Here is a 9229-nt window from a genome sequence, read left to right on the forward strand (position 1 = left end):
ATCACAGTGCCAGTCTGTATCCCTTCTTCTGCAGGCCATCCATGGGGAAGATGCTGAGTGGGCTGCTGTGCTGCCCTTGAAAATGGACCCACAATCTGCAGCTTGAAGCAACCTGTTTCATGATAGGGCTGGCCATAGCCCGATATTCATGCAGCTGGGGACTGTTGCACGTCATGTGTACTAATACTTGACAGCTCCCGATGTTCACTCCTGACAGAAAAGATACAAGGACTTTTCTCTTTTTCGCCTACTTTCCTTAAGAAACATAAGCTTGTGAGATCAGCTGGCATAGTGTGTGTGTGTGTGTGTGTGTGTGTGTGTGTGTGTGTGTGTGTGTCCCTGTCCCCGCCCGCACCATTAACTTTTCAATGCCTTGACCAATATGAACCAAATTGGGTGCAGTTGTAGGGACAAATAGGGACACCTCAACGGTGTAGTTTGTGATGATGTCATCCACCCTGATTAAAGATGGCAGACATGTAAATGTTTGAAGCTTTACTGGGCTAACTTGTTACCCACCTAACCGATTTGAACCAAATCTTCCACAGGTGTAGGGACACATAAAGGGCATGGTTTGTGATGATGTCACCCACCCCACTTCAAGATGATAGACACGTGAAAGTTTGAGGTGTAAGTGGGAACCAATTTGGACTACATTTGGTACAGTTGGAGAGACACAAAGGGTCACCTCAACATCATAGTTTAAGATGATGTCATCCACTCCAATTCAAGATGGTGTGTGTGTGAACATTTGAGGCACAAGTGGGCTAACTTGTGAACTAACCAATTGGACCAAATTTAGTCCAGTTGTAGGAATAGTGGAAGAAAAGTAGGCAGATTGTTTCTTACTAGAACAACATGGGCAAACATGTGAACTGCCTAACCAACTTGAACCAAATCTGGAACAGTTGAAGGGACACACCTCAATGGCATACTTTGTGATGATGCCATCCATCCTGATTCAAGATGGCAGACATATCAATGTTTGAGGTGCAAATGGACTAACTTGTGAACCACCTAACTGATTTGAACCAAATTTACTACAGGTGTTGGGACACATAGGGATGGTTTTGTAATGATGTCATCCACCCTGATTCAAGATGGTGGACATGTGAATGGATGAGGCTCAAGTGGGCTAACTTGTGGACTGCCTAAGTGTTATAAACTAAATTTGTTACAGTTGAAGAGAGTGACACGTAGGGACACCTCATTGGCATAGTTTGTGATGATGTCATCCACTCTCATTCAAGATGGTCGATGTGTAAATGTTTAAGGCTGAAGTGGGCTTACTGGTGGGGCTTGTAATTATCAATTAAGATTATAGTGACTTGAAATTAGGTAATTAGCTCTTAGCAGAACAACTTGTTTTAATATACAATCTCTCTGGCTACATTCCAAGGGGTACATCTGCATAAACCCATTGGCTTACATCCTGCTTAACTGTGCACCAGGAAGAAACATCCCCACTGTGGAGTAGGGATGTGCACGGAACCGTGGCGGGGCAGTTCAAAGGCAGTGGGAGTGCCACTTTAAGAGTGGGGGAGGGTGCACTTACCCCTCCCTCCGCTTCCCCCCCCCCACCAGCGTCCTTTGTTTAGAAAGCTAATCAGGGCAGCAGCGTACCTCCCTGCTGCCTCGTTGCCCCCGTTGGCCAGATATGGCTGGAAGTCCCCGATGCATGCACGCTGGGGACTTCCAGCCATATCCAGCCAATTGAGGCAACAGGGTGGCAGGATGGTACGCTGCTGCCCTGATTAGCTTTCTAAACAAAGGACGCAGGTGAGGGAGAAGTGGCAGGAGGGGTAAGTGCACCCTCCCCCGCTCTTAAAGCGGCACTCCCGCTGCCTTCAAACCGGCGGAACTGCTAGTTCTTCAAACTGGTTCGGAGGCCCATAAAGGGCCTCTGAACTGGTTCCATGCACATCCCTACTGTGGAGAGTTTCCTGAGCTCCACAGAGCTGATCACACAAAGTGGTGGCCAAATTTTCACCAATCTCCCCTTCCCAGAGACATGAACAGAGCCGCCCCACCCCCACCCCAAATATTTCCTGAGGATTGCTCAGCCCCCAAGGACATGTTTTTGGATGCTGCAGGGCACTTGTGGAGAGAAAGAGAGATCGGCAGAAATTGCCCCTCACTTGTGCGATTCCTGTTGCAGAGATGATAATAATAATAATAATAATAATAACAACAACAACAACAACAATAATAATTCGATTTCTATACTGCCCTTCCAAAAATGGCTCAGGGCAGTTTACACAGAGAAATAACAAACAAATAAGATGGATCCCTGTCCCCAAAGGTGCTCACATTCTAAAAATAAACAAAAGATAGACCCCAGCAACAGTCACTGGAAGTACTGTGCTGGGGGTGGATAGGGCCAGTTACTCTCCCTCTGCTAAATAAAGAGAATCACCACGGTAAAAGGTGCCTCTTTGCCCTCCCCCACTCTTAAAGTGGCACTCCCACTGCCTTTGAACTGCCCCGCCACGGTTCCGTGGCATGCTCCACCCTGGTTTGTATCTGAATGGGAGACTACATGTCTCCCATTCAGAGACATGAGGACTGTAAGATATTCCCCTTAGAGCGTGGAGCCACTCTGGGAAAAGCACCTGCATGTTTGCATGTAGAAAGTTCCAAGTCCCCTCCCTAGCATCTCCAAGATAGGGTTGAGAGAGACTCCTGCCTGAAACCTTGAAGAGGCCGCTGGCAGTCTGTGTAGACACAATACTTAACTAGATGGGCCAATGGTCTAACTCTGTATAAGGCAGCTTCCTATGTTCCTATGACCTACTTTACAGGGTTATTGGAAGAATTACTAAGACAATGCACATGTGTTTTGAACACTACATAAAAGCTAAGTATTATTATGCATGCTTAAAATGCTGATGCTTTTAAAGCTAAGCCCTAACTTTAGTTTTCTCTCTGCTTTAGTATTTAGTACTTAAGCCTGTGACATGTAACTTTTCGTGTTCCTGTGAATGCAGCAAGTCATGTGGTATGAACTAAACAGGCTGTCTGTATAAAAATGATGCAACAATCTCTCTAGACATTTAACCCAGAAAGATAACCAAGTCCCAGATCAAAGCTTGCCTGGCTAAAAAAAGAAGAAAGGAAACAGAAATGAATGGACGTAGAATTCATACAAAGAATGTATTCTTCTCTCTTTGTCTTTACAGAGTGGTTCATGAGATAAATATGCATGGAATTCCAGGATTTTCCAAATCCCTTTTTGGTTGCATGACAAACACAGCTGAAAATCTGACTGGCTCCTTGAGTATACATGTTTATGTCGACAATCATTGTCCTTCTATGGAAAATATGCTGGTTCACTTTACAAATAAAGGTTAACCAGGAGGTTTCGTTCTTTGCCTCTAGACAGCAAAGAATGTGGGCATGAGTTACAGTGTAAATTCCAGTAGGGTCTCACTGGTACAATGAACCTTTTACCTGATATCTGAAAGTAGTGCTCCCTGATACTCAGAAAAAGGTCTTTGGACAAAGAGTTTCAGCAAGTGTTCAGGAAGAAGTGGTATTTTTAAAAGAAACATCTTCTATATTTTCAGTATTATTTTCTGCATTGGATAATTCATCCATAAAACAATCTCATCTCAAAAGAAAAGAAGACCAGATTTTAAACTGTTGGTGGTGTTGCATTTTAAAAATGGTAGTTCCTCACTTGGTCACTGGGTGGTGCCTAACTTGATTGTGAATAAATTGGATTTCATTAGTATGAACACTGAAGTGATCTATGCAGAGATGAATGTGTAGCAATGCTTATTATTATTATTTTCATCCATCTTTATTTGATAAGTTAATCACCATCACATATCAAAGCAATTATATATAGGAGTATATTCGTGTAGGTATGAATGCACTTTCCAATCAAAGCTGTCCTTTGTGAAGGGATGTTCTGTGAGTATTACGGTTCTTGGAAACATTTTTATATACGCCTCTTGATTCAGTTTCTCTTTTTCTGAGGGAGTGTAGCAGATAAGCATTTATCTCTCTGAGACCACCTCCCCCAATTCCACCTTTCCAAAAATTATCTGGAATTTGATAGTGAATTTCCATTTTAATGGCTTTTGCCATCTGCATCTTATTGGAGAAAAGTTCAATGTTTCTAAGACTATGGAGAATAAACTTGTGGTTATAGAAGAATGACATGAATGTTATGGTGTGGGAAGTTACACTGACCTGGGGCGTTTTTAGATCTGGGATAAAATTCTGTTTTCTAATTGTTGGGTTATGTATTTATAATTAATTAATTAATTATAGAACTTTAAGATAGCGAACCCCAAGCAGTTGGCCAGACATATGGATCAGCAGAGTTTTCATTCTTTGAGACCTCTTTGAAAATGATAAAAAAAGCCAGAAATGATAGTGGCATGGGATGTTTCCCTGGGACATGCTTAAATTAATTATCCTGTTCTCATTGTCTGCACAATGCTAATGTATTGGCCATACAATGTATGATCTATGTGATCATGTTTATATTCTTGGAAATAACATGCTTATTATGTTCTAATGATGAAGAGGCTTTCCTCTACTGTTATATGTGCCAGTGTGGTGTAGTGGTTAGGGTGCCGGACTAGGACCGGGAAGACCCGAGTTCAAATCCCCATTCAGCCATGATACTTGCTGGGTGACTCTAGGCCAGTCACGTCTCTGTCAGCCTAACCTACTCCAAAGGGTTGTTGTGATGAGAAGTATGTAGTACACCGCTCTGGGCTCCTTGGAGGAAGAGCAGGATATAAATGTGGATGAATGAATGAATGAATGAATATCTTGCGGTGCCCAAGACAAGTACCATGCGGTAGAAGGCAGACAGGCACACTGACCACTGCAGCTTTCCCGCTGCTCTCTTGGCCATAGATGATTTAAAGATAAAGTGTCATGGTCCTGGTGGCAGGTGGCATTCCTGTTATCACAGAGTTGCTAACTGGGCAAAGAGGTATCTTTCAAAGTGGTGATTCTCTTTATATTAAGCAGGGGGAGAGCAACTGGCCCTATCCAACCCAAGTACAGCATCCCTCCAGTGGTGGCTGCTGGTGTCTACTCTGTGTTTCTTTTTAGACTGTAAGCCCCTTTGGGACAGGGAACCATATTATTATTCTTGTCCTTCATAAATTGCTTTGAAATCTGTTTTGTTGGAAAGTGGCATATAACATACTACTACTGCCACTAAATAATCACATGAAAATATTGTTGCAAGCATCAGCACTTGAAGCTTTTGTATGCCTGCTTTGGTGGGGATTGAAGGAGACAGTTTGGATGCAGCCCGTTAAAAAGCAACAGATGCTGCTCTCAAATCTCACAGTCCCCCCCCAACCCCGCGCCCGTCCCTCCATATTCAGGGGTGGCCCAAGGTATTGCAGCACCTGAGGTGGGGTGCCAAATGCTGGCTTGCCCCATGGCCCTGGCGAGGGCCAGACCCCTTTCAAAACAGACCTTTGCAAATAGCACAGGGGACAGGGAGGACGGAAGGTTGTCCACAGCCCCCTCTTTGTGCTTCTTGTAAGCTTTGTGAGAAATCTGGGAGAGGTGCTTCTTGCCAAGCCTGCCAGGGTCAGATCAGCCTCAAAATGCAGAAAGCACTGCATGACTTGAATACTTCCTCTGTACAAGGAAACCTACCCTTGAAAAGGCTGCCCCTGAAAATCCATCCTTCCAATAAGAGGAGAGGGGAGTGCAAAATGGTACACGGAGCATCCTGGAAGGCTGGCCAAATGACACGTCACCTCAAGGGCCCTCTCAGGTTTGGTTTGGGCTTCCTAAATAGCAGCCATGGATGGCAAGCAGCCATCAAGAGTGGGGATTTGGTGTGGAAGGGCAGAGAGGACATTGAACTCGTGGCTCCCAGTCTCATTCTGGAGTGGGCCTCCCACCGCGGCTGTTTGACCCAGCAGGAAAGCTGCTATTGGCACCCTTGGGACCTTCCCTCTTGGGGCAAACCGCAACGGCAAAGCAGCGGTTAAATAGGCTTAACCTTTCCCCCACATCATGGTCCTCCTGATCACTCCTCCGCCCCAGTACTATCTGAGGAGCAAAAATCAGCGCAGGAGAGCTGATGATGTACTCAGCAAGAAGATTGGCCCTGTGTTTCCCCAAAAGAGTTAGTGCAGGGGGAATGAATCTATACTGTATTTAGTTGCAACATTTATCTCTCTCCGCAGAGAAGCTCATGCTTTCTGGTGAAAACGCTTCTCTGTGTGACAGTCCCTCTCTTTCCCTGCTTTGCTGGAGTCTGCAAACCTGTGGAGCAGTAGACACAGCAGGCTTCCCTTTTTATCATTTTCTTCTCCTCACTGCCTGAGGGTGTGCATATTTATTGATTGCTAACTTTTTTGAAGCATTCCGACATCTATCTGAGCATGTTTCTCAAGCGCTGCCCTCCTGGAGTGAAAGGGACACCTTGCTTCAGGGGACACCCGCAGCACTTGAATGACAGGCGTCTGTGCTGTCAGACGTCTGACAGACGTCACTGGCAAGTTGAAGGAATTTGACTGAATAAGACTGAGATTGCAGAGTTGATGCTTATCTGAAAAGGCAAAAAAAAAAAAAAAGAAGACATACACCAATTCAGTCGAGGTATCTTTAAGTTCCAACGTACAGCCTTATTCTGAAAATATCTCCAAGAGGCGCTCTTTTTATTTAAGTATTGAGCAAGCTAGAGGTGGGACAACCTTAGATCTACAGGCCTGTATCTGATTTCTGAGATCTTTTTATTTTCCGCCCCCGCCCCGTAAATTAAGGCTGCAATCTCTAGGAGTAAGCCCCATTGTACTCTGACTTGCATCAGGGTAGACCTGCAGAGGAACTTAAGGTAGTCAAATTCAGGCACAGAGGGAGGCCAGTGGTAGTCCAGGCTCAGCCTGCCGCCGCGGCCCTCCTAGCCCCGCCCCCTACATCAGCATCTGACATCAGATGCAGGGAGTAGTTAGCCACACCCCCTGTGTCTGATGGCAGATGCAGGGGTGTGGATTAGCTCCCAAACGGGACCACGCAGCCCCATTTGGGAGCTAAATCAGCCAGTGCTGATTTAAAGGCAGGGAAAGCCACCCTGGCTGTGTTGCCAATGCAGCACTGGCCAATTTAGCTCCCAAACGGGGCTGCGCGGCCCCGTTTGGGAGCTAAACCACACACACCATGTCTGACGTCAGACGCGGCAGGTGTCTGGAGCACGAGGGGCAGCTCCTGAGGGGCGGCGGCCTGGGTTCTTTGAACCCATTTGCTCAATGGTGGCTCCACCACTGGTTGAATTGGTGGTAGCTTAGGACTCAGCCATGAACTGTGTATGTTGCCCTCAAGGAAGTGGGGTGAAGAGGAGTGATATTGCTTCTTTTGCTACTTTTCAACACACCTTGAATAATGGCCTTTTGCTAGGGGCATTATGAGGGAAAGGGAAAGGCACAGCCCCTGCCCAGAGGACTTTCAGTCTGTGAGATGGGCAGGTAAGGATTGGCAGGAGCGGATGACACCGCATATATATGGTGCAGGAAGAGGTGGGTGGCAGTGAAGGAGGAGTCGAGATGTGGCTGAAGGAATTCTGGAAATGCTTTGCTTAAGAGCTGGCCCTTGAAGGTGAAGGAGAAGGAACTATGATGGGGGCAGGGAGCAAGAGGAGTATGAGCCACATATAGAAGTATACCAGAAAGCACCTGGATGAGAATGGTGTTGGAAATTCTCTGTGGTGAGAGAATCCCTTTCTCATTATAGCAGAGTGCACAGAGGCACAACAGCGGAAATTTAGTTAAGCATGCGTGTGTGCTGAGAGTAAAGTAACTTGGAGCCAATTCATAGTTTCAAATCAATATAAAGGCATTTATTAAGGAACTCCATTCTAGATAGGAAAGTGAGGAGTTGGGATCTCTAATCTATCTATCTAGCTGGATGCAGATGGATTCTGCATCTTCTCTGCACACATGGTGCAGGGAGAGAGGCTTGCCATGTTGCAAGGTAGAAGGGCAGGTAGGAAGAGAGAGAGGAAGGAAGTTGAATCCCTAAGAGTAGCAATCTACATTTCAAAGGGATAGCATCAGAGCAGTGGAGAAGGGATGGCTAATGTCTTGACTCTCTAGCCCTCTGACTTACTAGTCTGTCCTCCACTGTCTGAGGCAAAGAGACAGCGCAAAGTCCTTTAACTTCCAACAAATGGGAGGAGGCGAAAATGAAGAAAAGAAGGCCAAAATGTGTGCTTTTATTTATAAGGAAGTGGGAGACAATAGCCCTCTCCAGACGTTATAAAGACATCCTGCTGCAGCCTTGTACAGTGGGGTGAAGGAGAAGGAAGTTCCACAATGTCACTCACCTGTTCATTCCACTGCTCACTGTTTCGATGTGGCTTCTCTGCAGAGGGGAAACCCCTCCCTGTGATGGCGGGCACAGCAGTGATTGCGAGGGCAGATTGAGAAAGGAGTGTGACAGGGCTGTATTTTGGCCCCATTACCATTTTATTATTGTATTAATGACATGGTGGGCAGACTTTCTAGTTCTGATGTTCATCAGTAGCCAACCCTACTCCTTTATGCTGATGATGCTGTGTTGTTCTCATTGACCTTGGTAGGAATGAGAAGTGTGTTAAGATCCTTGGCCAATTACTGTCAAGGAAATCTCTTGACCCTCAACTATCAGAAGACAAATGTTGTAATGTTTGCTAGATTTTAATCAGTTTTGAATTGTTTTTATATATATTTTTAGCATTGTTTTAATTGTGGGTTTATGTCTTTTTAAAAGTTGTTGTACACCACCCAGAGCTTCTGGATGGGGTGGTATATAAATGAAACAAACAAACAAACAAACAAACAAACAAACAATAAAATAGATGGCCTATTCTGCATAAATGGCAAATAAATGGCGTTAGTATTGAGCAAACAATGCAGTACAGGTAGTTGGGGGTTATCTTTCAGGCAACAGGCAGTTGGAAAGAGCATATTAATTCTCTTGTGACAAATGCCTAGAGATCAGCTACTGCAATTCTGAGATTTTTCTTCTTTTCAGGGGGTAAATACATTTCTGCTGCTATTAAGGTCTCTTGTATAGCTCCCAAATCTGTTTGTATAATGATTATTGTTCATTTGAGAGGGTTCAGTCCAGATTTCTCAGGTCCATTTTTTCAACCTTTTGCTGTGTATCCAGTGTTGAGCTACAATTGGGGGCAAGCCTGCCCCGTCTAGAGTGTATGGATTCATGTGTATGGATCTATATGTTTAATTGTAAGTTGAAATTG

The sequence above is a fragment of the Hemicordylus capensis genome, chromosome 4 (genome assembly GCF_027244095.1).
Source record: "Hemicordylus capensis ecotype Gifberg chromosome 4, rHemCap1.1.pri, whole genome shotgun sequence".
Classification (NCBI taxonomy): Eukaryota; Metazoa; Chordata; class Lepidosauria; order Squamata; family Cordylidae; genus Hemicordylus; species Hemicordylus capensis.